Source organism: Rhinoderma darwinii, unplaced genomic scaffold (assembly GCF_050947455.1).
Source record: "Rhinoderma darwinii isolate aRhiDar2 unplaced genomic scaffold, aRhiDar2.hap1 Scaffold_481, whole genome shotgun sequence".
In the NCBI taxonomy this organism is placed as follows: Eukaryota; Metazoa; Chordata; class Amphibia; order Anura; family Rhinodermatidae; genus Rhinoderma; species Rhinoderma darwinii.
In genome coordinates, this window is record NW_027464027.1 from 60,949 (window position 1) to 77,074 (window position 16,126).

A 16,126-nucleotide genomic window follows, 5' to 3' on the forward strand; every position below is an offset into this window, starting at 1 on the left:
AACTGCGTGGAACTACAGCCGCCAACAAATGGACAATTGCAACACAGAGATGGCCTCCACATTAGCGTCTTAACAACAGTCAGCGGGTAATAGGCTACCCCTCTCTTTTGGAGGTATGGCAGCAGAGTGGCGCAGCGGAAGCGTGCTGGGCCCATAACCCAGAGGTCGATGCATCGAAACCATCCTCTGCTAAGTGCTCTCTTTTACTCACGCCCCCTGTTACAATTTGGCCATTATCCCCGGTCGGAATCACATGTTTTTCTCGTAAAAATAGAATAGAGACCCCCGATCCCTGACCATCTCATTTTCACGACCTTCAGACTATGCTTTTTATAGACGCAACCTCCCAGTTTCTCATGCCACATGTTTTCGCCTTTGCAACAAAGTGGCACAGGCAAAGGCTTTTGGGCCCACAACCAAATGGGCCATTGGATCTAGACCATCTTTTCTACGTTGCGACTTTCTTATTTAAATCATTCTGATTTCTTTTCTCTTCCCACAATTCTTCACTCTGTACACTAACGACTCACCTATACTTTTACACCACCCGGCACCCTGTAAGCTCCACGCTCCTTCTGCTTTTACGGGAGAAAGACATCCACACTTAAATAAAAAAAAAAAAAAAAAAAAAAAAAAAAGCTTAAAGCTACAGGTTGAAAAGTATGTGATGATCACAATTGTGGTGAATCAGGCACCCCAACATGGAAACCAGCATGGACCCCAACATGGACTGCCAGAAGGGGGATTAGCTCAAATGGTAGAGCGCTCGCTTAGCATGCGAGAGGTAACGGGATCGACGCCCGTATTCTCCAAAGTTTTGGTTTGCCGAGTTTTTCAAAGAGCGGGACAATTCTCCTCTGTTTCCCTACTCATGTAACTCATTTGCAAGCTTAGGAAGCACCCGACAACCAGCTCAGCAAGCCTTCGATAGCTCAGCTGGTAGAGCGGAGGACTGTAGTAGAAAATCAGCAATCCTTAGGTCGCTGGTTCAATTCCGGCTCGAAGGAACTTTTGTTAGTCTCATAGATGATGTTTCAACCTGTCGACAAATGCTCTCCCGGTGCCCTCGTCTTCTATCTATTTTCAGAGGGGTCTCTTGTTTGTGTTGGGTATTTGAAATGGGCATCCGACCGAAACTCTCAGTTGAGAGCCACAGTAGGACTTTCTGTAACTCTGACATGCAACTGAAACAAAAAGAGGGTACAATCATCCCTGGGTGGGCTTGAACCACCAACCTTTTGGTTATCAGACAAAAAAAAGTTTTCACAACCTTCAAGCTTTGCTTGAACCTCCCAGTTTCTCATGTCATGTGTCATCTTCTTTGAAACAGAGTGGCGCATGGAAAGACATTTAGGCCCACAACCAAAGAGGGCCAAAGGCTCTGGACCATTCTTTCTACATTGCAACTATGTCATCCAAATCACTGGGATTTTTTTCTCTTCTCAAAATTTTTCACACTGTACATGTTGAAATGGTCTTACAACCGGTGCCCTCCTCTTCTGGCCGAAACTTTAAGTTGAGAGGCACCATAGCATTTTCTGTAACATGCAACTGAGACAAAAAGAGGACACTGCCGTCCCTGGGTGGGCTTGAACCACCAACCTTCCGGTTAACAGCCGAACGCGCTAACCAATTGCGCCACAGAGACAACCACGCTCCGCCACTTTGATTAAAGTCGTAAAAAAGCCACAACATGGTAAATGGAGTATGTTTCTTAGAGGACCTTCTGATCAACACAATAAAAAGAAGAGAATGATAAAACATAACAACTGCGTGGAACTACAGCCGCCAACAAATGGACAATTGCAACACAGAGATGGCCTCCACATTAGCGTCTTAACAACAGTCAGCGGGTAATAGGCTACCCCTCTCTTTTGGAGGTATGGCAGCAGAGTGGCGCAGCGGAAGCGTGCTGGGCCCATAACCCAGAGGTCGATGCATCGAAACCATCCTCTGCTAAGTGCTCTCTTTTACTCACGCCCCCTGTTACAATTTGGCCATTATCCCCGGTCGGAATCACATGTTTTTCTCGTAAAAATAGAATAGAGACCCCCGATCCCTGACCATCTCATTTTCACGACCTTCAGACTATGCTTTTTATAGACGCAACCTCCCAGTTTCTCATGCCACATGTTTTCGCCTTTGCAACAAAGTGGCACAGGCAAAGGCTTTTGGGCCCACAACCAAATGGGCCATTGGATCTAGACCATCTTTTCTACGTTGCGACTTTCTTATTTAAATCATTCTGATTTCTTTTCTCTTCCCACAATTCTTCACTCTGTACACTAACGACTCACCTATACTTTTACACCACCCGGCACCCTGTAAGCTCCACGCTCCTTCTGCTTTTACGGGAGAAAGACATCCACACTTAAATAAAAAAAAAAAAAAAAAAAAAAAAAAAGCTTAAAGCTACAGGTTGAAAAGTATGTGATGATCACAATTGTGGTGAATCAGGCACCCCAACATGGAAACCAGCATGGACCCCAACATGGACTGCCAGAAGGGGGATTAGCTCAAATGGTAGAGCGCTCGCTTAGCATGCGAGAGGTAACGGGATCGACGCCCGTATTCTCCAAAGTTTTGGTTTGCCGAGTTTTTCAAAGAGCGGGACAATTCTCCTCTGTTTCCCTACTCATGTAACTCATTTGCAAGCTTAGGAAGCACCCGACAACCAGCTCGGCAAGCCTTCGATAGCTCAGCTGGTAGAGCGGAGGACTGTAGTAGAAAATCAGCAATCCTTAGGTCGCTGGTTCAATTCCGGCTCGAAGGAACTTTTGTTAGTCTCATAGATGATGTTTCAACCTGTCGACAAATGCTCTCCCGGTGCCCTCGTCTTCTATCTATTTTCAGAGGGGTCTCTTGTTTGTGTTGGGTATTTGAAATGGGCATCCGACCGAAACTCTCAGTTGAGAGCCACAGTAGGACTTTCTGTAACTCTGACATGCAACTGAAACAAAAAGAGGGTACAATCATCCCTGGGTGGGCTTGAACCACCAACCTTTTGGTTATCAGACAAAAAAAAGTTTTCACAACCTTCAAGCTTTGCTTGAACCTCCCAGTTTCTCATGTCATGTGTCATCTTCTTTGAAACAGAGTGGCGCATGGAAAGACATTTAGGCCCACAACCAAAGAGGGCCAAAGGCTCTGGACCATTCTTTCTACATTGCAACTATGTCATCCAAATCACTGGGATTTTTTTCTCTTCTCAAAATTTTTCACACTGTACATGTTGAAATGGTCTTACAACCGGTGCCCTCCTCTTCTGGCCGAAACTTTAAGTTGAGAGGCACCATAGGATTTTCTGTAACATGCAACTGAGACAAAAAGAGGACACTGCCGTCCCTGGGTGGGCTTGAACCACCAACCTTCCGGTTAACAGCCGAACGCGCTAACCAATTGCGCCACAGAGACAACCACGCTCCGCCACTTTGATTAAAGTCGTAAAAAAGCCACAACATGGTAAATGGAGTATGTTTCTTAGAGGACCTTCTGATCAACACAATAAAAAGAAGAGAATGATAAAACATAACAACTGCGTGGAACTACAGCCGCCAACAAATGGACAATTGCAACACAGAGATGGCCTCCACATTAGCGTCTTAACAACAGTCAGCGGGTAATAGGCTACCCCTCTCTTTTGGAGGTATGGCAGCAGAGTGGCGCAGCGGAAGCGTGCTGGGCCCATAACCCAGAGGTCGATGCATCGAAACCATCCTCTGCTAAGTGCTCTCTTTTACTCACGCCCCCTGTTACAATTTGGCCATTATCCCCGGTCGGAATCACATGTTTTTCTCGTAAAAATAGAATAGAGACCCCCGATCCCTGACCATCTCATTTTCACGACCTTCAGACTATGCTTTTTATACACGCAACCTCCCAGTTTCTCATGCCACATGTTTTCGCCTTTGCAACAAAGTGGCACAGGCAAAGGCTTTTGGGCCCACAACCAAATGGGCCATTGGATCTAGACCATCTTTTCTACGTTGCGACTTTCTTATTTAAATCATTCTGATTTCTTTTCTCTTCCCACAATTCTTCACTCTGTACACTAACGACTCACCTATACTTTTACACCACCCGGCACCCTGTAAGCTCCACGCTCCTTCTGCTTTTACGGGAGAAAGACATCCACACTTAAAAAAAAAAAAAAAAAAAAAAAGCTTAAAGCTACAGGTTGAAAAGTATGTGATGATCACAATTGTGGTGAATCAGGCACCCCAACATGGAAACCAGCATGGACCCCAACATGGACTGCCAGAAGGGGGATTAGCTCAAATGGTAGAGCGCTCGCTTAGCATGCGAGAGGTAACGGGATCGACGCCCGTATCCTCCAAAGTTTTGGTTTGCCGAGTTTTTCAAAGAGCGGGACAATTCTCCACTGTTTCCCTACTCATGTAACTCATTTGCAAGCTTAGGAAGCACCCGACAACCAGCTCGGCAAGCCTTCGATAGCTCAGCTGGTAGAGCGGAGGACTGTAGTAGAAAATCAGCAATCCTTAGGTCGCTGGTTCAATTCCGGCTCGAAGGAACTTTTGTTAGTCTCATAGATGATGTTTCAACCTGTCGACAAATGCTCTCCCGGTGCCCTCGTCTTCTATCTATTTTCAGAGGGGTCTCTTGTTTGTGTTGGGTATTTGAAATGGGCATCCGACCGAAACTCTCAGTTGAGAGCCACAGTAGGACTTTCTGTAACTCTGACATGCAACTGAAACAAAAAGAGGGTACAATCATCCCTGGGTGGGCTTGAACCACCAACCTTTTGGTTATCAGACAAAAAAAAGTTTTCACAACCTTCAAGCTTTGCTTGAACCTCCCAGTTTCTCATGTCATGTGTCATCTTCTTTGAAACAGAGTGGCGCATGGAAAGACATTTAGGCCCACAACCAAAGAGGGCCAAAGGCTCTGGACCATTCTTTCTACATTGCAACTATGTCATCCAAATCACTGGGATTTTTTTCTCTTCTCAAAATTTTTCACACTGTACATGTTGAAATGGTCTTACAACCGGTGCCCTCCTCTTCTGGCCGAAACTTTAAGTTGAGAGGCACCATAGCATTTTCTGTAACATGCAACTGAGACAAAAAGAGGACACTGCCGTCCCTGGGTGGGCTTGAACCACCAACCTTCCGGTTAACAGCCGAACGCGCTAACCAATTGCGCCACAGAGACAACCACGCTCCGCCACTTTGATTAAAGTCGTAAAAAAGCCACAACATGGTAAATGGAGTATGTTTCTTAGAGGACCTTCTGATCAACACAATAAAAAGAAGAGAATGATAAAACATAACAACTGCGTGGAACTACAGCCGCCAACAAATGGACAATTGCAACACAGAGATGGCCTCCACATTAGCGTCTTAACAACAGTCAGCGGGTAATAGGCTACCCCTCTCTTTTGGAGGTATGGCAGCAGAGTGGCGCAGCGGAAGCGTGCTGGGCCCATAACCCAGAGGTCGATGCATCGAAACCATCCTCTGCTAAGTGCTCTCTTTTACTCACGCCCCCTGTTACAATTTGGCCATTATCCCCGGTCGGAATCACATGTTTTTCTCGTAAAAATAGAATAGAGACCCCCGATCCCTGACCATCTCATTTTCACGACCTTCAGACTATGCTTTTTATAGACGCAACCTCCCAGTTTCTCATGCCACATGTTTTCGCCTTTGCAACAAAGTGGCACAGGCAAAGGCTTTTGGGCCCACAACCAAATGGGCCATTGGATCTAGACCATCTTTTCTACGTTGCGACTTTCTTATTTAAATCATTCTGATTTCTTTTCTCTTCCCACAATTCTTCACTCTGTACACTAACGACTCACCTATACTTTTACACCACCCGGCACCCTGTAAGCTCCACGCTCCTTCTGCTTTTACGGGAGAAAGACATCCACACTTAAATAAAAAAAAAAAAAAAAAAAAAAAAAAGCTTAAAGCTACAGGTTGAAAAGTATGTGATGATCACAATTGTGGTGAATCAGGCACCCCAACATGGAAACCAGCATGGACCCCAACATGGACTGCCAGAAGGGGGATTAGCTCAAATGGTAGAGCGCTCGCTTAGCATGCGAGAGGTAACGGGATCGACGCCCGTATCCTCCAAAGTTTTGGTTTGCCGAGTTTTTCAAAGAGCGGGACAATTCTCCTCTGTTTCCCTACTCATGTAACTCATTTGCAAGCTTAGGAAGCACCCGACAACCAGCTCGGCAAGCCTTCGATAGCTCAGCTGGTAGAGCGGAGGACTGTAGTAGAAAATCAGCAATCCTTAGGTCGCTGGTTCAATTCCGGCTCGAAGGAACTTTTGTTAGTCTCATAGATGATGTTTCAACCTGTCGACAAATGCTCTCCCGGTGCCCTCGTCTTCTATCTATTTTCAGAGGGGTCTCTTGTTTGTGTTGGGTATTTGAAATGGGCATCCGACCGAAACTCTCAGTTGAGAGCCACAGTAGGACTTTCTGTAACTCTGACATGCAACTGAAACAAAAAGAGGGTACAATCATCCCTGGGTGGGCTTGAACCACCAACCTTTTGGTTATCAGACAAAAAAAAGTTTTCACAACCTTCAAGCTTTGCTTGAACCTCCCAGTTTCTCATGTCATGTGTCATCTTCTTTGAAACAGAGTGGCGCATGGAAAGACATTTAGGCCCACAACCAAAGAGGGCCAAAGGCTCTGGACCATTCTTTCTACATTGCAACTATGTCATCCAAATCACTGGGATTTTTTTCTCTTCTCAAAATTTTTCACACTGTACATGTTGAAATGGTCTTACAACCGGTGCCCTCCTCTTCTGGCCGAAACTTTAAGTTGAGAGGCACCATAGGATTTTCTGTAACATGCAACTGAGACAAAAAGAGGACACTGCCGTCCCTGGGTGGGCTTGAACCACCAACCTTCCGGTTAACAGCCGAACGCGCTAACCAATTGCGCCACAGAGACAACCACGCTCCGCCACTTTGATTAAAGTCGTAAAAAAGCCACAACATGGTAAATGGAGTATGTTTCTTAGAGGACCTTCTGATCAACACAATAAAAAGAAGAGAATGATAAAACATAACAACTGCGTGGAACTACAGCCGCCAACAAATGGACAATTGCAACACAGAGATGGCCTCCACATTAGCGTCTTAACAACAGTCAGCGGGTAATAGGCTACCCCTCTCTTTTGGAGGTATGGCAGCAGAGTGGCGCAGCGGAAGCGTGCTGGGCCCATAACCCAGAGGTCGATGCATCGAAACCATCCTCTGCTAAGTGCTCTCTTTTACTCACGCCCCCTGTTACAATTTGGCCATTATCCCCGGTCGGAATCACATGTTTTTCTCGTAAAAATAGAATAGAGACCCCCGATCCCTGACCATCTCATTTTCACGACCTTCAGACTATGCTTTTTATACACGCAACCTCCCAGTTTCTCATGCCACATGTTTTCGCCTTTGCAACAAAGTGGCACAGGCAAAGGCTTTTGGGCCCACAACCAAATGGGCCATTGGATCTAGACCATCTTTTCTACGTTGCGACTTTCTTATTTAAATCATTCTGATTTCTTTTGTCTTCCCACAATTCTTCACTCTGTACACTAACGACTCACCTATACTTTTACACCACCCGGCACCCTGTAAGCTCCACGCTCCTTCTGCTTTTACGGGAGAAAGACATCCACACTTAAATAAAAAAAAAAAAAAAAAAAAAAAAAAAGCTTAAAGCTACAGGTTGAAAAGTATGTGATGATCACAATTGTGGTGAATCAGGCACCCCAACATGGAAACCAGCATGGACCCCAACATGGACTGCCAGAAGGGGGATTAGCTCAAATGGTAGAGCGCTCGCTTAGCATGCGAGAGGTAACGGGATCGACGCCCGTATTCTCCAAAGTTTTGGTTTGCCGAGTTTTTCAAAGAGCGGGACAATTCTCCTCTGTTTCCCTACTCATGTAACTCATTTGCAAGCTTAGGAAGCACCCGACAACCAGCTCAGCAAGCCTTCGATAGCTCAGCTGGTAGAGCGGAGGACTGTAGTAGAAAATCAGCAATCCTTAGGTCGCTGGTTCAATTCCGGCTCGAAGGAACTTTTGTTAGTCTCATAGATGATGTTTCAACCTGTCGACAAATGCTCTCCCGGTGCCCTCGTCTTCTATCTATTTTCAGAGGGGTCTCTTGTTTGTGTTGGGTATTTGAAATGGGCATCCGACCGAAACTCTCAGTTGAGAGCCACAGTAGGACTTTCTGTAACTCTGACATGCAACTGAAACAAAAAGAGGGTACAATCATCCCTGGGTGGGCTTGAACCACCAACCTTTTGGTTATCAGACAAAAAAAAGTTTTCACAACCTTCAAGCTTTGCTTGAACCTCCCAGTTTCTCATGTCATGTGTCATCTTCTTTGAAACAGAGTGGCGCATGGAAAGACATTTAGGCCCACAACCAAAGAGGGCCAAAGGCTCTGGACCATTCTTTCTACATTGCAACTATGTCATCCAAATCACTGGGATTTTTTTCTCTTCTCAAAATTTTTCACACTGTACATGTTGAAATGGTCTTACAACCGGTGCCCTCCTCTTCTGGCCGAAACTTTAAGTTGAGAGGCACCATAGGATTTTCTGTAACATGCAACTGAGACAAAAAGAGGACACTGCCGTCCCTGGGTGGGCTTGAACCACCAACCTTCCGGTTAACAGCCGAACGCGCTAACCAATTGCGCCACAGAGACAACCACGCTCCGCCACTTTGATTAAAGTCGTAAAAAAGCCACAACATGGTAAATGGAGTATGTTTCTTAGAGGACCTTCTGATCAACACAATAAAAAGAAGAGAATGATAAAACATAACAACTGCGTGGAACTACAGCCGCCAACAAATGGACAATTGCAACACAGAGATGGCCTCCACATTAGCGTCTTAACAACAGTCAGCGGGTAATAGGCTACCCCTCTCTTTTGGAGGTATGGCAGCAGAGTGGCGCAGCGGAAGCGTGCTGGGCCCATAACCCAGAGGTCGATGCATCGAAACCATCCTCTGCTAAGTGCTCTCTTTTACTCACGCCCCCTGTTACAATTTGGCCATTATCCCCGGTCGGAATCACATGTTTTTCTCGTAAAAATAGAATAGAGACCCCCGATCCCTGACCATCTCATTTTCACGACCTTCAGACTATGCTTTTTATACACGCAACCTCCCAGTTTCTCATGCCACATGTTTTCGCCTTTGCAACAAAGTGGCACAGGCAAAGGCTTTTGGGCCCACAACCAAATGGGCCATTGGATCTAGACCATCTTTTCTACGTTGCGACTTTCTTATTTAAATCATTCTGATTTCTTTTCTCTTCCCACAATTCTTCACTCTGTACACTAACGACTCACCTATACTTTTACACCACCCGGCACCCTGTAAGCTCCACGCTCCTTCTGCTTTTACGGGAGAAAGACATCCACACTTAAAAAAAAAAAAAAAAAAAAAAAGCTTAAAGCTACAGGTTGAAAAGTATGTGATGATCACAATTGTGGTGAATCAGGCACCCCAACATGGAAACCAGCATGGACCCCAACATGGACTGCCAGAAGGGGGATTAGCTCAAATGGTAGAGCGCTCGCTTAGCATGCGAGAGGTAACGGGATCGACGCCCGTATTCTCCAAAGTTTTGGTTTGCCGAGTTTTTCAAAGAGCGGGACAATTCTCCTCTGTTTCCCTACTCATGTAACTCATTTGCAAGCTTAGGAAGCACCCGACAACCAGCTCAGCAAGCCTTCGATAGCTCAGCTGGTAGAGCGGAGGACTGTAGTAGAAAATCAGCAATCCTTAGGTCGCTGGTTCAATTCCGGCTCGAAGGAACTTTTGTTAGTCTCATAGATGATGTTTCAACCTGTCGACAAATGCTCTCCCGGTGCCCTCGTCTTCTATCTATTTTCAGAGGGGTCTCTTGTTTGTGTTGGGTATTTGAAATGGGCATCCGACCGAAACTCTCAGTTGAGAGCCACAGTAGGACTTTCTGTAACTCTGACATGCAACTGAAACAAAAAGAGGGTACAATCATCCCTGGGTGGGCTTGAACCACCAACCTTTTGGTTATCAGACAAAAAAAAGTTTTCACAACCTTCAAGCTTTGCTTGAACCTCCCAGTTTCTCATGTCATGTGTCATCTTCTTTGAAACAGAGTGGCGCATGGAAAGACATTTAGGCCCACAACCAAAGAGGGCCAAAGGCTCTGGACCATTCTTTCTACATTGCAACTATGTCATCCAAATCACTGGGATTTTTTTCTCTTCTCAAAATTTTTCACACTGTACATGTTGAAATGGTCTTACAACCGGTGCCCTCCTCTTCTGGCCGAAACTTTAAGTTGAGAGGCACCATAGGATTTTCTGTAACATGCAACTGAGACAAAAAGAGGACACTGCCGTCCCTGGGTGGGCTTGAACCACCAACCTTCCGGTTAACAGCCGAACGCGCTAACCAATTGCGCCACAGAGACAACCACGCTCCGCCACTTTGATTAAAGTCGTAAAAAAGCCACAACATGGTAAATGGAGTATGTTTCTTAGAGGACCTTCTGATCAACACAATAAAAAGAAGAGAATGATAAAACATAACAACTGCGTGGAACTACAGCCGCCAACAAATGGACAATTGCAACACAGAGATGGCCTCCACATTAGCGTCTTAACAACAGTCAGCGGGTAATAGGCTACCCCTCTCTTTTGGAGGTATGGCAGCAGAGTGGCGCAGCGGAAGCGTGCTGGGCCCATAACCCAGAGGTCGATGCATCGAAACCATCCTCTGCTAAGTGCTCTCTTTTACTCACGCCCCCTGTTACAATTTGGCCATTATCCCCGGTCGGAATCACATGTTTTTCTCGTAAAAATAGAATAGAGACCCCCGATCCCTGACCATCTCATTTTCACGACCTTCAGACTATGCTTTTTATACACGCAACCTCCCAGTTTCTCATGCCACATGTTTTCGCCTTTGCAACAAAGTGGCACAGGCAAAGGCTTTTGGGCCCACAACCAAATGGGCCATTGGATCTAGACCATCTTTTCTACGTTGCGACTTTCTTATTTAAATCATTCTGATTTCTTTTCTCTTCCCACAATTCTTCACTCTGTACACTAACGACTCACCTATACTTTTACACCACCCGGCACCCTGTAAGCTCCACGCTCCTTCTGCTTTTACGGGAGAAAGACATCCACACTTAAAAAAAAAAAAAAAAAAAAAAAGCTTAAAGCTACAGGTTGAAAAGTATGTGATGATCACAATTGTGGTGAATCAGGCACCCCAACATGGAAACCAGCATGGACCCCAACATGGACTGCCAGAAGGGGGATTAGCTCAAATGGTAGAGCGCTCGCTTAGCATGCGAGAGGTAACGGGATCGACGCCCGTATTCTCCAAAGTTTTGGTTTGCCGAGTTTTTCAAAGAGCGGGACAATTCTCCTCTTTTTCCCTACTCATGTAACTCATTTGCAAGCTTAGGAAGCACCCGACAACCAGCTCAGCAAGCCTTCGATAGCTCAGCTGGTAGAGCGGAGGACTGTAGTAGAAAATCAGCAATCCTTAGGTCGCTGGTTCAATTCCGGCTCGAAGGAACTTTTGTTAGTCTCATAGATGATGTTTCAACCTGTCGACAAATGCTCTCCCGGTGCCCTCGTCTTCTATCTATTTTCAGAGGGGTTTCTTGTTTGTGTTGGGTATTTGAAATGGGCATCCGACCGAAACTCTCAGTTGAGAGCCACAGTAGGACTTTCTGTAACTCTGACATGCAACTGAAACAAAAAGAGGGTACAATCATCCCTGGGTGGGCTTGAACCACCAACCTTTTGGTTATCAGACAAAAAAAAGTTTTCACAACCTTCAAGCTTTGCTTGAACCTCCCAGTTTCTCATGTCATGTGTCATCTTCTTTGAAACAGAGTGGCGCATGGAAAGACATTTAGGCCCACAACCAAAGAGGGCCAAAGGCTCTGGACCATTCTTTCTACATTGCAACTATGTCATCCAAATCACTGGGATTTTTTTCTCTTCTCAAAATTTTTCACACTGTACATGTTGAAATAGTCTTACAACCGGTGCCCTCCTCTTCTGGCCGAAACTTTAAGTTGAGAGGCACCATAGGATTTTCTGTAACATGCAACTGAGACAAAAAGAGGACACTGCCGTCCCTGGGTGGGCTTGAACCACCAACCTTCCGGTTAACAGCCGAACGCGCTAACCAATTGCGCCACAGAGACAACCACGCTCTGCCACTTTGATTAAAGTCGTAAAAAAGCCACAACATGGTAAATGGAGTATGTTTCTTAGAGGACCTTCTGATCAACACAATAAAAAGAAGAGAATGATAAAACATAACAACTGCGTGGAACTACAGCCGCCAACAAATGGACAATTGCAACACAGAGATGGCCTCCACATTAGCGTCTTAACAACAGTCAGCGGGTAATAGGCTACCCCTCTCTTTTGGAGGTATGGCAGCAGAGTGGCGCAGCGGAAGCGTGCTGGGCCCATAACCCAGTGGTCGATGCATCGAAACCATCCTCTGCTAAGTGCTCTCTTTTACTCACGCCCCCTGTTACAATTTGGCCATTATCCCCGGTCGGAATCACATGTTTTTCTCGTAAAAATAGAATAGAGACCCCCGATCCCTGACCATCTCATTTTCACGACCTTCAGACTATGCTTTTTATACACGCAACCTCCCAGTTTCTCATGCCACATGTTTTCGCCTTTGCAACAAAGTGGCACAGGCAAAGGCTTTTGGGCCCACAACCAAATGGGCCATTGGATCTAGACCATCTTTTCTACGTTGCGACTTTCTTATTTAAATCATTCTGATTTCTTTTCTCTTCCCACAATTCTTCACTCTGTACACTAACGACTCACCTATACTTTTACACCACCCGGCACCCTGTAAGCTCCACGCTCCTTCTGCTTTTACGGGAGAAAGACATCCACACTTAAATAAAAAAAAAAAAAAAAAAAAGCTTAAAGCTTAAAGCTACAGGTTGAAAAGTATGTGATGATCACAATTGTGGTGAATCAGGCACCCCAACATGGAAACCAGCATGGACCCCAACATGGACTGCCAGAAGGGGGATTAGCTCAAATGGTAGAGCGCTCGCTTAGCATGCGAGAGGTAACGGGATCGACGCCCGTATTCTCCAAAGTTTTGGTTTGCCGAGTTTTTCAAAGAGCGGGACAATTCTCCTCTGTTTCCCTACTCATGTAACTCATTTGCAAGCTTAGGAAGCACCCGACAACCAGCTCAGCAAGCCTTCGATAGCTCAGCTGGTAGAGCGGAGGACTGTAGTAGAAAATCAGCAATCCTTAGGTCGCTGGTTCAATTCCGGCTCGAAGGAACTTTTGTTAGTCTCATAGATGATGTTTCAACCTGTCGACAAATGCTCTCCCGGTGCCCTCGTCTTCTATCTATTTTCAGAGGGGTCTCTTGTTTGTGTTGGGTATTTGAAATGGGCATCCGACCGAAACTCTCAGTTGAGAGCCACAGTAGGACTTTCTGTAACTCTGACATGCAACTGAAACAAAAAGAGGGTACAATCATCCCTGGGTGGGCTTGAACCACCAACCTTTTGGTTATCAGACAAAAAAAAGTTTTCACAACCTTCAAGCTTTGCTTGAACCTCCCAGTTTCTCATGTCATGTGTCATCTTCTTTGAAACAGAGTGGCGCATGGAAAGACATTTAGGCCCACAACCAAAGAGGGCCAAAGGCTCTGGACCATTCTTTCTACATTGCAACTATGTCATCCAAATCACTGGGATTTTTTTCTCTTCTCAAAATTTTTCACACTGTACATGTTGAAATAGTCTTACAACCGGTGCCCTCCTCTTCTGGCCGAAACTTTAAGTTGAGAGGCACCATAGGATTTTCTGTAACATGCAACTGAGACAAAAAGAGGACACTGCCGTCCCTGGGTGGGCTTGAACCACCAACCTTCCGGTTAACAGCCGAACGCGCTAACCAATTGCGCCACAGAGACAACCACGCTCTGCCACTTTGATTAAAGTCGTAAAAAAGCCACAACATGGTAAATGGAGTATGTTTCTTAGAGGACCTTCTGATCAACACAATAAAAAGAAGAGAATGATAAAACATAACAACTGCGTGGAACTACAGCCGCCAACAAATGGACAATTGCAACACAGAGATGGCCTCCACATTAGCGTCTTAACAACAGTCAGCGGGTAATAGGCTACCCCTCTCTTTTGGAGGTATGGCAGCAGAGTGGCGCAGCGGAAGCGTGCTGGGCCCATAACCCAGAGGTCGATGCATCGAAACCATCCTCTGCTAAGTGCTCTCTTTTACTCACGCCCCCTGTTACAATTTGGCCATTATCCCCGGTCGGAATCACATGTTTTTCTCGTAAAAATAGAATAGAGACCCCCGATCCCTGACCATCTCATTTTCACGACCTTCAGACTATGCTTTTTATACACGCAACCTCCCAGTTTCTCATGCCACATGTTTTCGCCTTTGCAACAAAGTGGCACAGGCAAAGGCTTTTGGGCCCACAACCAAATGGGCCATTGGATCTAGACCATCTTTTCTACGTTGCGACTTTCTTATTTAAATCATTCTGATTTCTTTTCTCTTCCCACAATTCTTCACTCTGTACACTAACGACTCACCTATACTTTTACACCACCCGGCACCCTGTAAGCTCCACGCTCCTTCTGCTTTTACGGGAGAAAGACATCCACACTTAAATAAAAAAAAAAAAAAAAAAAAAAAAAAAAGCTTAAAGCTACAGGTTGAAAAGTATGTGATGATCACAATTGTGGTGAATCAGGCACCCCAACATGGAAACCAGCATGGACCCCAACATGGACTGCCAGAAGGGGGATTAGCTCAAATGGTAGAGCGCTCGCTTAGCATGCGAGAGGTAACGGGATCGACGCCCGTATTCTCCAAAGTTTTGGTTTGCCGAGTTTTTCAAAGAGCAGGACAATTCTCCTCTGTTTCCCTACTCATGTAACTCATTTGCAAGCTTAGGAAGCACCCGACAACCAGCTCAGCAAGCCTTCGATAGCTCAGCTGGTAGAGCGGAGGACTGTAGTAGAAAATCAGCAATCCTTAGGTCGCTGGTTCAATTCCGGCTCGAAGGAACTTTTGTTAGTCTCATAGATGATGTTTCAACCTGTCGACAAATGCTCTCCCGGTGCCCTCGTCTTCTATCTATTTTCAGAGGGGTCTCTTGTTTGTGTTGGGTATTTGAAATGGGCATCCGACCGAAACTCTCAGTTGAGAGCCACAGTAGGACTTTCTGTAACTCTGACATGCAACTGAAACAAAAAGAGGGTACAATCATCCCTGGGTGGGCTTGAACCACCAACCTTTTGGTTATCAGACAAAAAAAAGTTTTCACAACCTTCAAGCTTTGCTTGAACCTCCCAGTTTCTCATGTCATGTGTCATCTTCTTTGAAACAGAGTGGCGCATGGAAAGACATTTAGGCCCACAACCAAAGAGGGCCAAAGGCTCTGGACCATTCTTTCTACATTGCAACTATGTCATCCAAATCACTGGGATTTTTTTCTCTTCTCAAAATTTTTCACACTGTACATGTTGAAATAGTCTTACAACCGGTGCCCTCCTCTTCTGGCCGAAACTTTAAGTTGAGAGGCACCATAGGATTTTCTGTAACATGCAACTGAGACAAAAAGAGGACACTGCCGTCCCTGGGTGGGCTTGAACCACCAACCTTCCGGTTAACAGCCGAACGCGCTAACCAATTGCGCCACAGAGACAACCACGCTCTGCCACTTTGATTAAAGTCGTAAAAAAGCCACAACATGGTAAATGGAGTATGTTTCTTAGAGGACCTTCTGATCAACACAATAAAAAGAAGAGAATGATAAAACATAACAACTGCGTGGAACTACAGCCGCCAACAAATGGACAATTGCAACACAGAGATGGCCTCCACATTAGCGTCTTAACAACAGTCAGCGGGTAATAGGCTACCCCTCTCTTTTGGAGGTATGGCAGCAGAGTGGCGCAGCGGAAGCGTGCTGGGCCCATAACCCAGTGGTCGATGCATCGAAACCATCCTCTGCTAAGTGCTCTCTTTTACTCACGCCCCCTGTTACAATTTGGCCATTATCCCCGGTCGGAATCACAT

The 16,126-nt window shown here is 45.6% G+C and overlaps 18 non-coding genes across 18 annotated transcripts; 9 read left to right on the top strand and 9 right to left on the bottom strand.

Annotated features, from left to right (window-relative positions):
- Positions 1 to 921: 921 nt before the first annotated feature.
- On the top strand, positions 922 to 1,007 carry TRNAY-GUA (transfer RNA tyrosine (anticodon GUA)). The gene is given in 2 exon segments: positions 922 to 958; positions 972 to 1,007. It is a non-coding gene; the product is annotated as a tRNA-Tyr (tRNA).
- A 567-nt stretch (positions 1,008 to 1,574) lies between these two features.
- Positions 1,575 to 1,648, bottom strand: TRNAN-GUU (transfer RNA asparagine (anticodon GUU)). Its single transcript has one exon. It is a non-coding gene; the product is annotated as a tRNA-Asn (tRNA).
- A 1,039-nt stretch (positions 1,649 to 2,687) lies between these two features.
- TRNAY-GUA (transfer RNA tyrosine (anticodon GUA)) lies at positions 2,688 to 2,773 on the top strand. Its single transcript is given in 2 exon segments — positions 2,688 to 2,724; positions 2,738 to 2,773. It is a non-coding gene; the product is annotated as a tRNA-Tyr (tRNA).
- Positions 2,774 to 3,340: 567 nt separating this feature from the next.
- On the bottom strand, positions 3,341 to 3,414 carry TRNAN-GUU (transfer RNA asparagine (anticodon GUU)). The gene has a single exon. It is a non-coding gene; the product is annotated as a tRNA-Asn (tRNA).
- Positions 3,415 to 4,445: 1,031 nt separating this feature from the next.
- On the top strand, positions 4,446 to 4,531 carry TRNAY-GUA (transfer RNA tyrosine (anticodon GUA)). Its single transcript is given in 2 exon segments — positions 4,446 to 4,482; positions 4,496 to 4,531. It is a non-coding gene; the product is annotated as a tRNA-Tyr (tRNA).
- A 567-nt stretch (positions 4,532 to 5,098) lies between these two features.
- On the bottom strand, positions 5,099 to 5,172 carry TRNAN-GUU (transfer RNA asparagine (anticodon GUU)). The gene has a single exon. It is a non-coding gene; the product is annotated as a tRNA-Asn (tRNA).
- A 1,038-nt stretch (positions 5,173 to 6,210) lies between these two features.
- On the top strand, positions 6,211 to 6,296 carry TRNAY-GUA (transfer RNA tyrosine (anticodon GUA)). Its single transcript is given in 2 exon segments — positions 6,211 to 6,247; positions 6,261 to 6,296. It is a non-coding gene; the product is annotated as a tRNA-Tyr (tRNA).
- Positions 6,297 to 6,863: 567 nt separating this feature from the next.
- Positions 6,864 to 6,937, bottom strand: TRNAN-GUU (transfer RNA asparagine (anticodon GUU)). The gene has a single exon. It is a non-coding gene; the product is annotated as a tRNA-Asn (tRNA).
- Positions 6,938 to 7,976: 1,039 nt separating this feature from the next.
- Positions 7,977 to 8,062, top strand: TRNAY-GUA (transfer RNA tyrosine (anticodon GUA)). Its single transcript is given in 2 exon segments — positions 7,977 to 8,013; positions 8,027 to 8,062. It is a non-coding gene; the product is annotated as a tRNA-Tyr (tRNA).
- Positions 8,063 to 8,629: 567 nt separating this feature from the next.
- On the bottom strand, positions 8,630 to 8,703 carry TRNAN-GUU (transfer RNA asparagine (anticodon GUU)). The gene has a single exon. It is a non-coding gene; the product is annotated as a tRNA-Asn (tRNA).
- A 1,031-nt stretch (positions 8,704 to 9,734) lies between these two features.
- On the top strand, positions 9,735 to 9,820 carry TRNAY-GUA (transfer RNA tyrosine (anticodon GUA)). The gene is given in 2 exon segments: positions 9,735 to 9,771; positions 9,785 to 9,820. It is a non-coding gene; the product is annotated as a tRNA-Tyr (tRNA).
- A 567-nt stretch (positions 9,821 to 10,387) lies between these two features.
- On the bottom strand, positions 10,388 to 10,461 carry TRNAN-GUU (transfer RNA asparagine (anticodon GUU)). The gene has a single exon. It is a non-coding gene; the product is annotated as a tRNA-Asn (tRNA).
- Positions 10,462 to 11,492: 1,031 nt separating this feature from the next.
- On the top strand, positions 11,493 to 11,578 carry TRNAY-GUA (transfer RNA tyrosine (anticodon GUA)). Its single transcript is given in 2 exon segments — positions 11,493 to 11,529; positions 11,543 to 11,578. It is a non-coding gene; the product is annotated as a tRNA-Tyr (tRNA).
- Positions 11,579 to 12,145: 567 nt separating this feature from the next.
- On the bottom strand, positions 12,146 to 12,219 carry TRNAN-GUU (transfer RNA asparagine (anticodon GUU)). The gene has a single exon. It is a non-coding gene; the product is annotated as a tRNA-Asn (tRNA).
- Positions 12,220 to 13,258: 1,039 nt separating this feature from the next.
- TRNAY-GUA (transfer RNA tyrosine (anticodon GUA)) lies at positions 13,259 to 13,344 on the top strand. Its single transcript is given in 2 exon segments — positions 13,259 to 13,295; positions 13,309 to 13,344. It is a non-coding gene; the product is annotated as a tRNA-Tyr (tRNA).
- A 567-nt stretch (positions 13,345 to 13,911) lies between these two features.
- Positions 13,912 to 13,985, bottom strand: TRNAN-GUU (transfer RNA asparagine (anticodon GUU)). The gene has a single exon. It is a non-coding gene; the product is annotated as a tRNA-Asn (tRNA).
- Positions 13,986 to 15,025: 1,040 nt separating this feature from the next.
- Positions 15,026 to 15,111, top strand: TRNAY-GUA (transfer RNA tyrosine (anticodon GUA)). The gene is given in 2 exon segments: positions 15,026 to 15,062; positions 15,076 to 15,111. It is a non-coding gene; the product is annotated as a tRNA-Tyr (tRNA).
- A 567-nt stretch (positions 15,112 to 15,678) lies between these two features.
- Positions 15,679 to 15,752, bottom strand: TRNAN-GUU (transfer RNA asparagine (anticodon GUU)). The gene has a single exon. It is a non-coding gene; the product is annotated as a tRNA-Asn (tRNA).
- Positions 15,753 to 16,126: the final 374 nt, after the last annotated feature.